This window comes from Takifugu rubripes, chromosome 4 (genome assembly GCF_901000725.2).
Source record: "Takifugu rubripes chromosome 4, fTakRub1.2, whole genome shotgun sequence".
Taxonomy (NCBI): Eukaryota; Metazoa; Chordata; class Actinopteri; order Tetraodontiformes; family Tetraodontidae; genus Takifugu; species Takifugu rubripes.
The window spans coordinates 9,273,556-9,292,051 of record NC_042288.1 but is presented as its reverse complement, the minus strand read 5'-3'; the positions used below and the strand labels follow the sequence as shown (position 1 = coordinate 9,292,051).

The window sequence follows — 18,496 nt, the reverse complement described above, 5'->3', positions numbered from 1 at the left end:
GAAAGGAGAAGAGCGAGAGACACTTTCTTTCTCATCTCTCTGCTCTGCGCATCTCCGCCTCCCCCCTTTTCTCTCTGAGCGCCGGACTTGAGCAGCAGGTGCCATATTACTGTGTACAGAAAAGCAATTAGGCAGCATATTGGATGAATGAGGAGTGCATTAATATTAGCAAGTGCATTTGTCAGCGGCGTTTGATGCGAGTCCTTTTCTTTTCTTTCTGCAACATTAAGATTGTGGCGCTCATAAATTCACTGCTTAAACCACCATCTGCTGCACTGTCAGCCCACACTGAGGCGAGAGCAGAGGAGAGGGGAGCCATTTATTCCCGTCTGTCGCTCTCTGGGGGGAAAAGAGAGTGAAAGACAGATAGATAAGCAGAAAATGCATTCCTCCCTTTGCTTTTTTTCTTTTTAAGTTCCACAGGGAATGACTGTGTATTAGGATTTATGGAGATGCTCGACAGGCGACGAGCTCCTAAATCTGGCTCAAATAATTGTTCACAATTCCTTTTTACTATGGAACACAAAGAAAAATTCCCTTTGATTTTAAATTTTTTAAACAATGCAAGCAAAAGTTATTGTCACCTCCACGGAAACATGTAAACAGGAGTATTGGTCTCCATGACTGAAATGGTTCCCATGGAAACCTTTTGCCCTGTTTTTGTTAAAGTTTCCTCGTGTGTCCTCATTGGTTTTCCCACATTTGTCGCCTCTAACCCATTAAGTCTGTTGCATGATGAGTGCGTCCCGTGATGGCTGGTGACGGTGGCGTGGACGCGCCGCCAAACATGGTTGCTAGGAACATAACGCTAAAAGATAGAAAAGAATCCATGTTCTCCAGCATGCCCTCTGGGACACAACTGTCCCCTCCGTTGTTAGAGTGTTGTGCGTGGACAGGTGGGAGGGTGGGCGTTTGAATGGGTGTTGACAATGCCCCAAAACAGTCGTTCCACCCCCCCCATTAAAAGCTAGAAAAAGAAAGGAAAAACAGAAAAGTGTCACTGGAAGATTACTGTCACTGTGATGGTGCCCCGCAGGCAGAACAGGGGGAGGGATTGGTGGGGGTCGGGTGGCTGGGAGCGGAGGCAGGGAGGGGACGCTTACCTCCCTCTTTCCTTTCTTTTCTTGGTGATTAGCTAAGCCTGCAGTGAACGCTAAGCAGCCTAACCTGCAACAGACAGACAGACAGACAGACAGACAGGCAGGCAGGCAGACAGGCAGGCAGGCAGGCAGACAGGCAGGCAGGCAGGCAGGCAGGCAGGCAGACAGACAGACAGACAGACAGGCAGGCAGGCAGGCAGGCAGACAGGCAGGCAGGCAGGCAGGCAGACAGACAGACAGACAGGCAGGCAGGCAGACAGGCAGGCAGGCAGGCAGGCAGGCAGGCAGACAGACAGACAGACAGACAGACAGGCAGGCAGGCAGGCAGGCAGACAGGCAGGCAGGCAGGCAGGCAGACAGACAGACAGACAGACAGACAGGCAGGCAGGCAGGCAGACTGACTCCTACTGTACACAAGCTGATTCATATGACATTTAGTCTAAATTTTACCGATGTGGTTGATGATTGTATAACCTTTATTATTTTGCGTGTGCTGGCTATTTTGGAACTCTGCCCTCGGCAGCTCTGTGTGGGGTTGTTGCTCCAGTGAGATGATGAACGGGGACAAATCAAATCCATCTGTGTCGTGGATCTTTCTGTATCATTAATAGCCCAACGATACACCCCGAATTTCATGCCGTGAACTCCAAAAACTGCACATTCTTTTATTACGCAGTCACACAGACTGAAGCAAACCCTAAAAAAATCAGATCTGACATCAAACTGGTGATTTTAAACCCAACTCAGCCCGGTGGGTGCCCTTTTAACCTAAACTTGGGCCAGATTGCAATTTTATGTCAATAAAAACCACATGGAGCGCCCTCTGCTGGTAGGCTACAGCATGTCTGTACACACACACACACACACACACACACACACACACACACACACACACACACACACATTTCCATTTCCCGACCCAGCTCCTCATCTGTTATTATTCAAAGCTCTTTGCTGTCTTTCTCTCCCTCTCTTTTTGAAAGTCCATCCTTGCTCAGTAGCACTGCCAGGTTCATCAGTAGATTTAGCCGCCTCGTCGGCAGCGCTGCTTGTCCTAATCTCTATCACAGCCTCAACTGTGGCCTCGAGGAAGGATCAGACCGAGAATGAGAGAGGGAGAGAAAAAGAGGGTAAAAACAGATTCTGTGCCAGATTAGTTTTTTCTCACCCCTCCAATAAGTGAATGTGTAACATGGCAAAGACTCAACGCAGACCTACCCACGAGTGTTGAGGGGAGTGGGCGGGAGGAGAGGCAGATTTGGCACAGCGCTAACCCTCACCCCCGCTCCCATCCTTCCTCCTAATAGCTGGAAGATTGTCATAAAGTAGGTTAATTTATGAAAGCTCCACTCTTCTGGCCTGTGATTTCAACCATTACACACGGTGTCTTTTTGATGTGGATGTGTTCATGACTTTACTTCCACAGCTTCAGGTTTCTCGCTTTGAATCCTTTCCATTCGGTTGCCCCCCCCATATGAACGTGAATGCCCTTTATGAACCTGGTTATGCTCGATGATTCTTTCTGTTAAATAGGAGCTTTTTTTCCTCGCCACTGTTGCTCAGGGCTCTGGGTTCCTGCAAAGTGCCTCGAGGCATTCTTTTCTTCTCCTGCAGGACTCCTCCAACTTCCCCCCAAACTCACGAGGAGTGACCCTGAATAATGAAATTACTTCTGCCACATTTTCCCATCCTAATTAAAACAAACATGAGATTTTGGATTCATGCAATTCAGTTGGATCCAACAGCATCAGCCACAAAGTGGTGGAAATCTGGTGGCTGCTGAGCAGGGATCAGGGATCCAGTCCTCCTCAGGTCGGGGATACAACACCAGCACCGGTCCAACTCTGGGCCGTCTCTTCTTGTGTCAGCTGTCCGGTGCTTTCTACCATCACATCAGTCCAATCTTACATTATTCCTGAGTCATGTTTGCTGCTCTTGGACTGTAGGAAATTTCAGGAACACTCTGTGTCAGATTTTCATTTCAATCCGTGATAGAAAGAGTGCAGATCACCAGTGGGACATCAGGCTGGACCTCAAAGAGACTGTGCAAATACTGCAGTGATGTTCCAGGAGCAGAGAGCAGCGCTGTCTTTCGAGTGTGTTGGATGTGGGTCATCTTCCAGGTTTCAACGAGGACTGCTGCGCAGGACAGCTCAGTTTAGGTCAGTCGAATTAATTCAGGTAGCCTACTGCTTGTATCCACCTCTCAAAGTCTCCTTGTGGGTGCCCGTGACGGGGCGCGCACGATGCAAATCCTCGCCGTCCGCCATGCAGCAAGGTCATTGCTAAAAACACATCTCAAATATCTCTAATCTCACTCAGACACAGTAGTCGTGCGTAAGAGCAGCTCATCCACACCTCAGTGGCCTGTGAGCCCTGAGATATATAATTTTCTCTAAATTCACCTTTTTTTTCCCTAAGCTTGCCTCCATCCCTGCTGCCCTTTTTCAGTCAACCTCTTCCCGTCGCGTCTTTTTCAAAAATCATGGCGTTGTCCCTCTCCCTGATCGGAGGGGGACAATTTGTCAGCTGTATGCATGAGCGAGCAACAACAGATTCACCATCCATTACACTGACCAGAGCAGAGAAAGACAGATTGTGTGTGTGTGTGTGTGTGAGAGAGTGTGTGAGAGACAATATTTTGGTTGCACATATTTCAGGTAGAAACTTAGATTCAAATTTTTGAGAATAATTTGTCAACATCCTTCATCCATCCATTAAATGATAGGCTGTTGCATATCTGAGCGGAGGAATTCTTGCTTTGTCTTGCAGGAGGGCTGCACACTTTAATATGACAATATAAAAGGACACCTTGCCAGTGGGCCACATGCGCAGAATTCAACCTTCAGATCTTTTGTCTCTTTATGCCTGAACATTCCTTCTACTGCCTCCAACTGTTGCTCCAGAAAAGGATGAAATATGCTCTCTTCATATCAAAAATTGGACATTTTGTCCACCCAAAGGTGCAGTTGTTCCATGCTGTAGCTGACAGGACAACTCTGTCTTTGCGACCAAAGTAACTTCATTTGTAGCAAATGTGAGGAAATGATGCCGCCAACAGTTGACGTACAATGAAATTATTGGGTGCCAAACAAGCAAAATGTGCATCTACCCTCTGCTTTTGAAAAAGGAAAAGAGGAGACGTGTGGCATCAACCGTTCAGGTGCTACATTGTTAGCGCCGTTGTGAAAACACATTACAGCGAAAGCTTTTCAACCACTACTGAGATAACTGCAGTCTTGTTCTAAAGAATGTGCATGTTGGAAGAGGAAGTTGACCTCACAGAGAACTTTAGGTCACTCTGGTAAACAGAGGTCAAACTGACTAGAGAGCTGTTTTGTAACAAATGGGATCAGTTTGACCTTTAAGCTCGAGGTCAACATCACTTCTGTACTTTTATTTAATCACTTTTAAGCATTTATCCACACTGCCCACCCCCAAGATCAACATCTTAACTGAATTTTTATATAGAGGCTAGTTATTCCTTTTAAATCCACTCAAAGTGGCCAGAGTAGAAAAGATGCTGCTTTTTGTGTATAATATGCTTATGCATTAAAATGCATGTAAACACTTGGGCAGCGGCGTGTAAGAAAGACAAAGAAAAGATAAAGTGCAGGAAGAGGGCACAGCTTCATGCGCTTTGACATCTCTCCGCTGGTTTCTGAATAAAATCCGCCTGCATACATACATACATACATACATGCATCCATACATGCTGCTGGCTTCCCTCTGAAGGAGGTGCATGCGTATGTATGAGGCTGTCTGTTCACCCTCTATACGCATGCAGCCGGTTTTGAACGCTATCATTCCAAAACTTCGGCTCCAGTGTGGCACATGCACATGTATCAAGGCGTGAGTTGGTGTGGAACCCCTGCATATAGTGCTTTTGATGGAAGGACTGGGAGAGGTACCGTAAACATCTACCGTACGTGTGTGTGTACTCACACTGAGCACACAGCGGCCTCACACTCGTGCTGCAGCGGCCGCTGCGAGCGAGCAGTCGAGGACAAGTGCGTCAACTTCGCCCTGCGGACACAAATGTCCGCAGCTGAGTTTGTGATGGCTGAGCAGGTCTGTGTTTAGTTGCATTTTGTCAGTTAATAGACAGGAGTTGTGGTTTATAGTCTGGTTTGGGGTCGGCAGTAGCTCAGGCTGTAGGGGACAAAAGTTGAAAGGTCTCTTGGTAGCAGGAGAGGTGCCAGGACAGCGTTATATCACTGCTGAGGTACCCTTGAGCAAGGTACTGAACCCCCAAATGCTGAGATAGGGCCCCACGATGACTCGTCCAGGATTGTCCCGCCTCTACCCATATGCAGCTGGGATAGGTTTCAGCACCCTATCCATGCTGCTGTGAGGGACATGGAAATGAAGCTGGTTTTATGCAGACTATCGCTTCAGGAATCACCAATAACATCTCTGAGAAGATGAGGAAGTTTTCTGAAAGCTTTATTTTGACAGCGACGGGTGAAACGTAAATTGATGATCTAATCAGTAGCAAGACAAAAAGTGCCTGGTAGGACCAGGGGCAGCCTGCCTGGCACTGGTGGACGGGAATATGTACGTTTTTGTGCACTGATGAACTTCCCAGTCTCATATCGGTTGTCATGTTCATGTGTATTGATTATTCTGAAAAATCCTGCATAAACTCAGTCATGAGAAAAAGAAAAGTACTGTTTAAAAATAGAAGACACACACACACACACACACACACACACACACACACACACACACACACACACACACACCCTTGGCCACAGGCAGAGTTTTCACAGTAAACTAACCTTGATCAATAACCTGCTACGGACCTCAGCAAAACCCACTGTTCTCCTGACTGCTGGATTTCAATATCATGCCTGTTTGAACACTGTAGCCACAGGCCAACACTATGAGTGTGTCTGTGTGTGTGTGTGTGTGTGTTAGTGTGAGTGAGTGTGTATGAACCTATAACTGCTGCCGCTGCATGTGTGTGAGAGAGCCCCTGAGCGTCAGCGCGAATGTGTTTTTGGCCTTGTGTATCTGCACTCAAAGACGTCTTCCTGCATGAATTTTAGTGTGTGTGTGAGTGTGTGTGTGAGGAAGAGAGAGAGAAAGAGAGAGAGTGTCTGTGAGTGAGCGAGAGAGAGAGAGAAGCCTCGGGGTCTGCTGTGAACGGTGCTAACTGGCCCTCTGAACTCTTCCCTGTGAAGAGAAAGAGAGAGCCACCGGGCATGTGAAAAGGACAGCATGCCATTTACCTGGGCTACGGATGGTTTTTAAAACTGGCATCAGGGAGCCTCTCTCTCTCTCTCTTCCCCTCACACACACTAGACACTCCTGCCATTCGCCTCAAACTCTAAAGCACACCTTTGCTCTACTCGCCTAAAACACAAACACACTTCAAAAGTTTTTATTTCAGCATTTTTTTTACTTTTTATTTTTGGAAGTGGTACAGCCAGTGCTAGCCCTGCATTTAAAGAGCCTAACCGCTCCCTTCATGTGCCCTTTTCCTGCTTCCTGCCTCTGCAAAGAGGCCCCACCGCCTTGAAAGAGACAAAAAACTCGTCCACAGATTTCGTCCACTAATAAAGCTGCTGAGACAACCTTTTGGCTCTCTGAAGTGTGTGTGTGTGTGTTTGTACGTGTGCATGTAAGAGTAAGAGCTTTTAAAGGTATCTCAGTGAGGATAAATTCTCACTGCTGAACTTGTGATCACAGAAGAACCTGAAGCTACACTTGTGTGTGTGTGTGTTTGTGCGTGCGTGCGTGTGTGTGTGTGTGTGTGTCTGTGTGTGTGTGTGCGCGCATGCATTAAAGCACCTGCTTGTGTTTGAGTTGATGGTTGCATACAGCTGACCCAGATGTGTTAAGTGGGTCATGGGAACACCACCGCCCACACACAGGGGGTTATGGGTAGGCAGAAGGGTGTGTGTGTGTGTGTGTGTGTGTGTGTGCGTGCGTGTAGATGGGGTTAGGACACTGGGGCAGTGCCCTGATTATACTCAGATTAGTTTTGGGAATTCATTGCTCCTCCTCTTGAGCTTTTACCCCCCTTCCTCCTGTTCCTCTTCGTCCTCCTCTTCCTCCCTCAATCCCTCCTTCTAAGCTCATTATCATTCATGTGTAAAATGATTTGATCACAATAAAGTTTAGCACTTTAATAAGATGATTTAATCCCACTCACTTATATCACGGATGAGCAGCTCAGGATGTAGCTGCAGATTTTCAGGTATATTATTACTTCTTGTCCTGCAGGTTTTCAATACGTCTTTAAGCATTTTAAATGATGAAAAAAATGCTGAATACCCGTTTCCATAATGATTAAGTACTTGTTTTGCTCAGCATTTAGCTACATCTGTTTTTTTTTTTGTTGGTCAGTTTACGTTAGAATGATTCTTTCTGATTCATCTGCATAATTTAACAGTGTTGGCAAAATGTGTTTGTCTGTTCTGAAATGATGATTTTTTTTCTTTACCTATTAATAATTTACCACTGTTATAGTGTGTATGAAGTCATGTCAGCACACTCTCCATCTTCCTCTTTTATTAATACAGTAAACGCTGATAAAAGCGCCACCAGCACACAGGAAGTGACTATGATGCGTCATTTTCAGCCGCCTTGAAATGCATTGTTCCTGCAACACTGTTCAGGTTCTGTCTTATAATGGTGGACGTGCTTGTTGTCTTTTTACTTCCAGCAGTCCTACAAATCATCTTAATACCGTTTGTTCTCCAAGCTGCATCACTCGCGTCACATGTTTGGGTAGGAAAGAGGCGAGGCCATTTTTAAATCACCAGAAGTCGCCGCTCCCGATGGCATTTTTGCTGAAGTGGAAACACGACACATCAGACATTGTGCGGGAAGCATAAATAACCTTCTGACTGGTCCCCCTCGCAGCTCCCTCGTGTCTCCGGCACATTTGGAAGTGGGGCACGGTGCCTGGGCGGGACAGCTGGGAGGCGAGGCGGCAGCCAGGGTGGCGCGGTGGCTGGAGGAACGCCAACTGCTCTCAAACAGGTAGGGAGCCACGCCAACTCCTCTGTCTGTGTCTGTGAGGCAGTGGCCGTCACGCTCGCTGACATTCAGAAGTTTGTTACCTGCAGATGAAGAAACTTTCTGCTCAAGGGCCTCTGATGCGCCTGTTTGGACCAGAAGCGCTCCTGCCCATCCTTTCTGACCTTTCTTTAGCCTATATAACCTTGACCTTCTCATCACAGAGCCATGTGAACTTCCACTAATATTGTTGTTTCAGCTCTCTTCAGTCACTTGAACTGAGATTTCGGTCTAAACTTTGGCGTAATTGCGTTCGTTTCCTCTTCTGGTCAGAGGCAGAATTCTTCCTACTGTCATCTTAATCATCCTCCCATGGAAATGGGATGTTTGTGGAACTTCCACAATGTAGGCTGCGGAGAAAAAAACTGCAGCTGACATTTCACTGGCTGAACGGCTGTCGTTTTTCATTCTCCTTGATGCTTCAATCAGCTACAAATCCTTCTGCAGGAGACGTCTTCATTCTCCTGAGACCTCCATCACAGTCAGCCACAGACACACAGATGACATTTCCCACTCCGAAGAAAGTCCAGTGCCGTTTTTCTATCAAAAGAATGTAAAACTCAGTGATTAACTAAATATATCATGCCATCAAAGGTGCTAAAGAGTCCTCATGTACCCAACGTTAAAACACACTGGGGATACTAAAAATAACTTTGTGGTCAGATAATCGAAAGTATCATTTTCCCGTTTTCCTAGATGGGCTCTCTGTGTGGCCAGACGGCCACCGTGGTTGTATGTGGCTCTGAAGCAGATTGAGAACATCAGGTGCTTTAATTCAGCCGTGGCTCGCCGGCAGGACAGCGGCCAAACTGGCCCTCGGCTACACGCTCACATAATGTTTATGTGGAAGGTACGAGCCAAACTCATCGGCTCAACATGCAGGTCAAAAGCTATGATCTCAGAGATGGAATGAGCCAGACATGTGGCGTCTCTGCCAACTGCTACAAGCCCGTGGCCAGACGGCGAGTAGGCAGAGGTCAGAAGCAGCCAAGTGGAGTCCGGTGAGGGATGCCCCGGTTTACTGTTGGCCAAACAACGGCCCCAGGCTGGCTGGACGGATCCAACATGGCTGCCATGTCTGCGGAGACAGACAGCAAAGGCTGGCCTCTGTTGGTCTGATTCACTGTCTACTGGCCAGACTGGGAAATGGGGGTCTCAGATCATATCTGCTGTTTGGTTCTGGTCCGTTTCATTTTGGCGATGAACCTGGAGATAATGGATTTTGCACTGGTCGTCCAACTCGCTTGAACATCTCTGTTTGAGAGTCAGAATCTTATAAGAGCTTTTAGGTGTTTGATTTTGATCCTGTGATACTAAGAACATAATAAGGGACTGAAGGCCAAAATGACCTCAACCTTTGACCTCATAAATTAAAATTCTAAACTGTGAGATTTAGGCAGTCAGTATGGTGTGAAACAATGTAAAGTTTAAAATCTAATTTAGGTAATTTAGGATCTAAGTAAATGACATTCACAATCAGATTGCATCTACAGCTACCTCACATATTTTGAACTAGATACATCTTTATTTGTTAGCCTGCACTTGTGACGTCAGCTCGCCTTCACCCAGCATGCTCGGAGGCATCCTCGGTTAAGATAGATCCGTTCTGAAAAAGTTTTAGCGCGCTACACAGTGCTGGAAACAACGACCCCGATATTTTACATAATCACAAACAAACATGAGTAAGCGCTCTTCTTTTCGAGACAATATATCCTTTTCCTAAAGACAGCCTCTACCCCCTTCTGGGTGGTCAGAGCTTCCATTTGGCACAGCACGGCTTGGTTTAAGTCCAGAGTCCTTGAGGTGCGATGGCACAGGCGGCTTCTTGGCACACTGGCAGCTAGCATCTACATTAGCCTTTGTACGAGGTACAGGTGCTACAATGCATAAATACACAGGCACAGGACGGCCAAAGCCCAATCCACCGCCAAGTCCACTTGCAGACCATGGGAGGACAAACATGCACACAGTCATGCACGTGCGCGCACACGCACGCAGCCAAAACCAACCTCGACCACTCTGTGGCCAAAGGCATTTGCAGCATGCTCAGCGGGGAATCACAACGTTTGGCTTGCCGCCTCTTTCTCTCTTGTTCTCTCTCTCTCTCTCTCCCGGGGAAAATCCATCTCACAGTGAAGAAATGAAGGGAAGGAGGGGGAACGCGGTTTGTGGTAAGAAAAGCTGGACAGTCAGACATTACACAGTGTTTAACACTTCATTTTCAGTCCCAGCCGAGTCCACTCCCCGCCACTGTTAATTGCCGCTGTGCTACCTGCCACCAGTGGTCCTTTATGAAATGACTTCTGAATTGAAGCATATGGACGAGGAACCACAACGGGAGGCAGGATGACTTGAGGAAGGGTCCCATTAAATAAGAGCTAGCTAATTACTTTGTCCTCCCTTTTGTCCTGCGCTATCTGTGCTCTCGCCGCAGTTCATATATCTCTCTGTAATGAGAAAAACCAGCACCTGCGCACAGTAATTAAACATATAAATTCTCTCCACATAGAAATATGTGCGCTCACCAGGATGGATTCCTAAGGCTTCCTAAACTGCGCCTTTGAGCATTCCTAATCCAGTCAGGGGCATTTTTTAACTTTTGTCATCACACAGTCAATCCTGCTGTTTTATTTTGACCGCTTGCCTGATGCTAGGGGGCGCTATAGAACACACTGCTCAAATAAAAACACTTTCTCTCTGGAGTAAATAATGAAGAGGGGTTCTTCCTGTGTTTGGTTTGGACCATTTCTATTTCAATGAAATACATTTTTAAAAAAAAAAGAAAAGTCAGAGAGGAAGCACAGGGAGTGTTCTTCCGCCGTGCCAATGTGGCGTTTCTCTGATTTTTAAATTCTGCAGGGGAGGCAGGATGTAAAAGTGTATGAGCCTCATTCTCTTCCATGGCTGATGGAATTCCCTATTAGCCGACCGGAGAATGTTTCCCAGCTGGGAGTCTCGATTTGAATGTGCTGTGTTAAAACCTAATGAATGTCATAATTAACTGGATATACTTTACATGTGGAATGGGATCAGCTGTTATAAAACTGTCTACCTTTATCACACCCCCCCAACTCCCCCACCCTCCCTCTTAGTGGCTGTTTGAAGGTGACATTTCTATATTTGAGTTGCATTTTTTTCTGTTTCTTGTTCAATTTCTTTTTTTTTCTACTTTTGGCAGAGGGCCTGCAGCTTTCATAACATTCCAGACATTTTTGTTAATAAATCATTGTGGAGTTAATGAAAATGGCATTCAGGCATATCCAAAATGATTGTGTTCTTTGTCATGCTAATAAAGTGAAAGATGTTCGTCCAATGGGTGAATGCCTGCACATTACCGGCAACTTCTGATTATGTGTGCGCCTGTTGCACCTCCTTCCTCTTCTCTCGCCCTCTCTCTACCTCACAGACGGATGTTTTAGCATATTTATCTCATAGGTTATCAACATAAGTCCAATAGGTTTGCGAAGCAGACATTTATGTCACCCCAAATTGCTTGGAGGGAAATAAAAGGAGATGGTCGCCTTGACTTGCTGATGACCTCTTCTTTCTCTCCTCTACGCCTCCCCTCCACCAGCTCAGGTCTCTATTTACCCCCCCATGTCTGGCCTTTACATACACAACTTAATTTACCTCTCAAAGTGGAAATGGATCCAGAGTTGGTGGCCTGTGCCAACAGATCTGAAGGGCAGTGGCACATGGGAGGTGGTCAGGTTAAACACAGATTCAGAGTATATGCTAGAGCATTATGGGGGGAATTTCAATAATATTAATCTCTTAATAAAGAAACAAAGCCTTAATCTGAAGAGTATAAATCACTCTTGGAATAAACATTTGAAAATGAACAATAAAATCAGTCTTTTATTGCTTTACTTTAATGGTCTTTCGCCCCCTGACAGTCAGAAAAATACATCTGAAATGAAGTGATTTGCAGTAATTGTCTCCTGCAGCATGAATATACATAATGGCGTATGCATTTAAGCAGGGGTGAAATTAGTTTTTAATTCTTCAATCTAATGTTTCAGATGGAAGTTTTAACAGACTTATACTCTAATAACTCTAAAATCGCTCAATTAAACACCTGAACGAATCAAATATACCACAGAACGATTAGCATTTCAAAAAATACCACATTGTTTGGATGACTTCAAGATTACTTTGTTCTAACAAGCATGAAAAAAGACCTGTAGGTTTGTTGTGGAAGAACTTCTCATCACAAATTAAGTGCATCCCGGCCATCGGATGGAATATCGTTCACCTCTGGTTCTTCCCCAAACATCTGGCTACCGGAACTCCACGACAGAGATCAGCCAGCTGTAGTAACTAGCTCTGTCCAGCAGGGCAGCTTAACAGCCAATCACAAAGAATCTCCAAACTGACTCCCTAAGGTACCTTTGGACTGCCGGAGTTCCTGGTTAATACTGTGCACAGGAACTTTATAGGAACTGTTCCTCTCACTTGGCCCTCTCAAAGGTCGCGTTTACCGAAGGACGTCAGGAGTTCCGACCTGTAATCATTGTACGATGGTTTTGAAAGAAAACAACAAATAGGTAGGGGGTGAACATGGAAGCAGCTGAGGTGGTAGCCAAGTTTCTGGTTCGTGTGTTCAGGCACGTGGATGCTATGACCAAGAGGAGGAGGCATCATAAAGAAGAATTTGAGAAAGCGTGATTGGTTTTTTTTGGCGTCACGTTGTGCTCCCAATCTGAGTAAACCCAAAGTCCTGCCCAGGAGTTTTTTGGGGCCGATCTATGAAACTACCATGGAGCAGGGACTCGGTTGGGCCCCATAAAAGATCCCCTTAATGGATCTTTGGGGGAGGATCCTGCAGTGAAGACACACACCAATGGCCGCGGTCTCATAAAATTAAGTTCCTACAGTGGAAACACCCCTTTTATTTTTATTAAAGGAATGAATCCAGACATTTGACTTGATTATCTTGATTTAGGATAAAGGGTAAAAAAGCTAGCATTCCAACATGCAGAAGTCATAAACAGCATCTCATGTAGCATGCTAATGAAACATCTGTATCTAATTAGGCATGCTTGCATCAAGTAATTGGCTAATGCATCAAGTTTATCAGAGCATTTGAACATATACGTGATAATCATTAAATTGTGATTATTAGTGCATCTTGAGAGAATCGGGTCATTGTCAAAACACGAGACGGCGTCTGATTTCCTAAAAATAAGAGTTTATTCAGGAAGTCATCCATCCATTTGCATTCTTCTCCCTGGCTAAAGTTTAACTTAAAAACAAAAACATTCTACTGGAAATATCTTTAAAAAACGACTTAGTTCAATTAAAAAGCTAAAAAAAAGAAAATAATTTTGTGAGTATTTTCTGATATTTACGAAGGCTTCGCTTCACATGGCAGCTCCGGGTACATCACCGACTATTCTTTCCAAAACCCTGAAAAAGGTAGTGGAATATTTGATGGGGACGGGTTCCCATCAGGGCTGGAACGTCTGTCATTATCCCGTATCAGCCGGTCCCTTTTAAAAACGCAGCTCCGCTTTACGCTGTTTTACATGAATTTTGGGGCTCGACCGTGTTGCTGGGAGCCGAATACATTTGTCAGGTCGAGCTTTAATCACACACACACACACACACACACACACACACACACACACACACACACACACACACACACACACACACACACACACACACACACACACACACACACACACACTTCCATTATGGCAAACTGGGAATGAAAAAAGGTGAGCTGAACAAGGCTGATTCCCTCTTTGAATATAAAAATATACACGTTGCAATCAACAAATAAATGTGTTGGCAAAACAGTCAAGCTCATTTCAGCAAACATATTCCATAAAATTAGTTTCCAAACTCTAAAAAGGATTGGTTTCATCTTTATTTATGCATTTATGTATTTCAGTCTTTCATATTTCACCTGTAATTCTAATCACGCTCTTTAATTTATCCTTTTATTTTGGACCAATTTTTTTTAAATAAAAACTATCCACCTGCATTTTGGTTTTTCTTAAGTTTACGTGAAACATTTAAGGTTCGTCTAATGAAAAAAACCAAAACAGTCCCTCTTGGTTTGGAATTTGACTGCGCAGAGTTGTTCAAGGTGGTGATCTTCCCATCAGAAGCTGTCAGGGATGGAGAATTATTGCAAATTGCTTCTGCAGGTGCCAATAGTTTTAACCCTTTCCTCACAGGCAGACTTTGGGAAGCTGTAGATTCTTACCTGTAGCAAAAACAAAGAGGTGCTTTGAAGATGGATCCCAGGCTGCAGCAGGCAAATCAAGGGAAGAAACATAAACAGCATCAAACACAAGTCACGTGAGCAGAGGCTGCGCTCTTGTCCTGGGGCGTGATTTCCTGTGTGCACCTTGGACCACACTCTGAAAGTTGTGTGCCAAGATCTCCCCCCCCCCCTCCTGCACATACTCCTCCAGCCTGCCTTGACCACCCCGCTGCCTGAGAGGTGAGGTCAAGGCGGCTGAGATGGAGGTTGGGGTTGCCCCTGAGCGCTGCGGTTCAGGCCAGTGTTCTTCAGCTTCTTCGCCCTGCATCGCTTCAAAGTTCAAGCCGAGGGTGGGTAAAGTGGTGAAGGGGGGGGGGTTGATGTCACTCCCCAGGCAGTTCGAGCATCCCGAGACACCTCCACATAGTCAGACGCCAGGGCAAGGCTGTAGCCGGCCAACCTTTAGCTTCCTGCTGTGGTGAAAGAAGTGGGAAAAGGTCCGAGAAAAGTTCCAGCAGAGGAGGCTGACGTCGCCCCGAACAACTTGGAGGAGGTCAGCTATTCTCTTTTTCTTCCTCCTCCTTTTGGTTGCAGTGTGGAAAAGGTGAGGCTGGGGAGGGCAGCCCTCACCTCGAGCATCAGGCTACATCCCAGAGTGCAGCTGCGATGAAAGGCGTTCGGAGGGGAGCGAACTGCACAGAGCGCCGCGGTATTGATGTCGTAGAAAATGAACCCATCGATCTGCGGAGGGAAAATGTAGAAATAGAAACTGTAAATCTGACTGTCTTGACTAACAGCTTAACGGCAGCCAACCTCCACAACATCATCTCCATCCTCTCTTTTGTTCTTTTCCCCCATTGCCTTCAATGCAAACCAGGCGCGCATTGATGTTTTCTAGAGGGCAGTAAAGCATTGGAAAAGTGATATCGGCTTGTTTTGTTCTCCTTGATGACGGATGCTGTGTTTCCATGATCAATAGTGCGGGGCCTGTCTGACTGCAGCTCCAGTCGTTGTTGTCCAGGCCTGCAGCAGTCACACAGGTCCTCCATGTGTAACTGTCAGCTGATCAACCATCTGAGGAGAAGAAGCTGACGGTCCAGCAGCAGGCCCTATACGGAAACATATGGCGAGTAGAGATAATTCAAAGTGATGTGATGCCTCCATATGCTTGCCGCTGTATATCATTGACGTGGTAGGACACAAAAAGTAAAACTAGGGTAAAACTTCGACCTCAGTTTGTCAGTTTGTAGATGCACAATACAATCTGGAAGTACAGGAGTAGCACAAACGTCTGGCTCCAACCCTCTCCTGAGGGGTGTCCCTGAAGTTGAGCACTTTAACATCAGGATTGGCCGCTACCTTATCTCCAATCTACATCACATGAGCCCATCGGGGGATCCTTTTAAGGCGACACCCTGATGTTTGCATGGGTAAAATACGTTAAATCCAAGAGTTAATGTTGCTGCAACAAAAACTACACCTACTTTCCCCCCCTCTGTAACATAGATCACACTCAGTATTTTCATCTCACACATCAGGTTTTAATTATGGGGACATATTGCGCAGCGTGTCCAATGCACAATACTAATGCTGGAATATTCATGTCCAAAGTTGGAGGAAAGTGGAAAGGGGAGGGAAGTGAGATGTAATTGTAATTAGCGAAGAACCTGGTGCTCCCAACTCTCAAAGGGATTTCTGAGTCACCTGCTGTGTGTGCGTGCAAGTGTGTGTATCCGTGTGTGCGCGCATGCATCTGTCCTGCTGGCTGAGTGTACCTGGACACACTGGGGAGTGTGATGAGCTCTTCTGGCTTAACTAGGAGATGTACCTGTCTGTCTCCTCGCTCCGGGCTGAAGTGGCTAGTTAGCATATGTGCCACCATGCGTGCGTGTTTACCCTTTACCATGTGTGTGTGGGCACACGGTGTGCAAAAGTACCCATGCGTCAGGCCTCATCTCGAGTCTCACCGGAGTCTTGTTGTCTAAGATTAATGAAGGTCACCAGAATCCTCCAAAGTATTCCGATAATTAAGGCTTTGTTTATCAAAAACAAGTTATATTAAGAGCAAAAAAGATTCATGGTAATTATTCATAATCTTAACAATTCAAGTGTAGCCACCTCATTTGTGCCTTTAATTCTTCTTGTTAATGTTTTGCATAAATCTGCATAATTACTTGAGATGCCTGTTGTATTTTTGACAGCTACTCAGTTCGTGTGCACTAAAGGGTATCGAGCACGCCGCACACTGAATGCTTAAAAGCTCCTGCCCGAGCATATTTGAGCCATCGAACCAGCTGTGCGGGGCAGCGACGCGCGCAGAGAGCGACCTGTTTTCGATCAAATGCTCAGAATGAATGCTTGTGGTAGAGCCGACGTAGCCTAAATGCTACCTGAGTGTTGCTACCTGTTAATTTATATGAATAAGTCACAGTTTAACCCACACGAAGTATTTAGGGGACTTATGCTCTTTAGCATAAAGGGTTCTTGCTTTGAATCCAGCTGGAGGACGGGGGTACTGCCTGACTGCGTGTGTGTCCTGTGATGGACTGATTGGATAAATTGGAAACCCCGAGAACAAAAGAAAAGAAGTCTTTGTGTATTTTAATAAATAATTTGGTGTGATATCATGGAATTTATCATGAATTATTATAAAGTAGTGAAAATTGAGGTAAAATACCTAAAATCTGCCCTCAAGTAGGACTTCCATGTAATGCATAATTCAGTGTGGGAGTGCCCGCCACGCCATGTATGATACAGTAATCATATGTAAATGACCACTGCGGGGAAATGTTCTCTCTTGGTTTACATGATCTTGTAATGACCTCTTAACACACTGTGATATCGGCTCTAATAGATTGTTTCTACTTTTTTTTTTTAAACCCAACTCGTTTCTGCTGCGTCGGTCTGTGGAAGAACACGCTGACTGAGGCTGGCCTGTTATCACCAGTAAATGACTGAATCCATTTACCTTCCCTCTCTCCCTCCCTCCATCTCTCTCTTATTTAGCATGCGACTGGCGTGGACAGTGATGTGTTTGTGATCAGGCTGCGCTGGCTGATGATTTTAATAAACACACGTGTCAAAGAAGTGGGGCCACAGGTCAACGTAGCTCTCTGCCCCACTGGTAGGACACAGCTGCCTCTTGCACGTGCGCACACACACGTTCTGCATGTATCCAAGTACTTTTATTCCGGCACTTTTTGGCCAGTTTCACCAGCTCCTGCAGCCCCCGTCGTCCCTCCCCTGCAGCTCTGGTGTCATCAAGGAAACAGGAGGAGAGACGGGGAGGAAGACTTAGAACTTAGAGAAGAAAAACAACAAAGAAGAGAGCCTCAACTTTCTTTAATTACGTTTACCCAACAGGCTTTGCTTCCTCATTTAAATAGCATAAACATCTGGCCGTGGCGCGCCACTAGCTTGACGGCAGTAGTCAAGCAAATCTTGTGGAAAATAATGAAATTAGATCCCTGGTGCTGTGACAGTGGAAGGGCAGAAGACATCCGCTCCATGTTAATAAAATTGCCATGAATGAGTGAATACAATTAGGAAATTGTCAGTGGTGGCGCTGAACTTTTGTAACTCGCCGGTGTTTGCATCATTCGATTAAGGCGGCAATTTGGAGTTATTATTTGTGGCTGTTGTGGCTTTTATTAATCGTGACCCGGCAGAGATTGGCCCGCGATTAAAGCAGTCAGATGTGATGTGGCAGAGCGCGGGGGATGGATCGGTGGGCAGGCCCATGGAAGACATTTTATTGTTGTTTATCTTGTCAGCGCACGCGTGTTTGTGTGTGGATGCGTGTTCAGTCGCTCGCTCTTGAAGATTTAATTATTGATTTTGACTGTATTTTTCCCCCAGTTAAGACAGATTTAGATGACATATTTGGAACCTAAAATTAATGTTTTCGGTTGGGAGCAAAACAATGTGAAAAACACGCGACTCTCCGTCATTATTGCTCGTTTTGTAGAACGATCTGAGGCTTTTGGTGACGCTCGCAGCTTCTCTTTCTCTCTTTCTGAAGTTTAGGATGATTCCTTTAATTTTTTTTTTGCTGTATTGATGATGGATATTTAATCAATTTCATGTTAACCACTGGAGTCAAATCTCTCAATGATTATTTCATTTCAAACAGTGTATTTTCTGAATTTAT

General features: G+C 45.6%; 1 long non-coding RNA gene across 1 annotated transcript in view; it reads left to right on the top strand.

Moving 5' to 3' along the window:
• The window catches only part of LOC115249677 (uncharacterized), a 51,058-nt gene that overhangs the window by 16,734 nt on the left and 15,828 nt on the right, over window positions 1–18,496 (top strand). Inside the window, exon 2 of the long non-coding RNA XR_003888360.1 lies at window positions 7,974–8,093. This is a non-coding gene — a long non-coding RNA (uncharacterized lncRNA). The remainder of the gene's footprint in view (window positions 1–7,973; window positions 8,094–18,496) is intronic.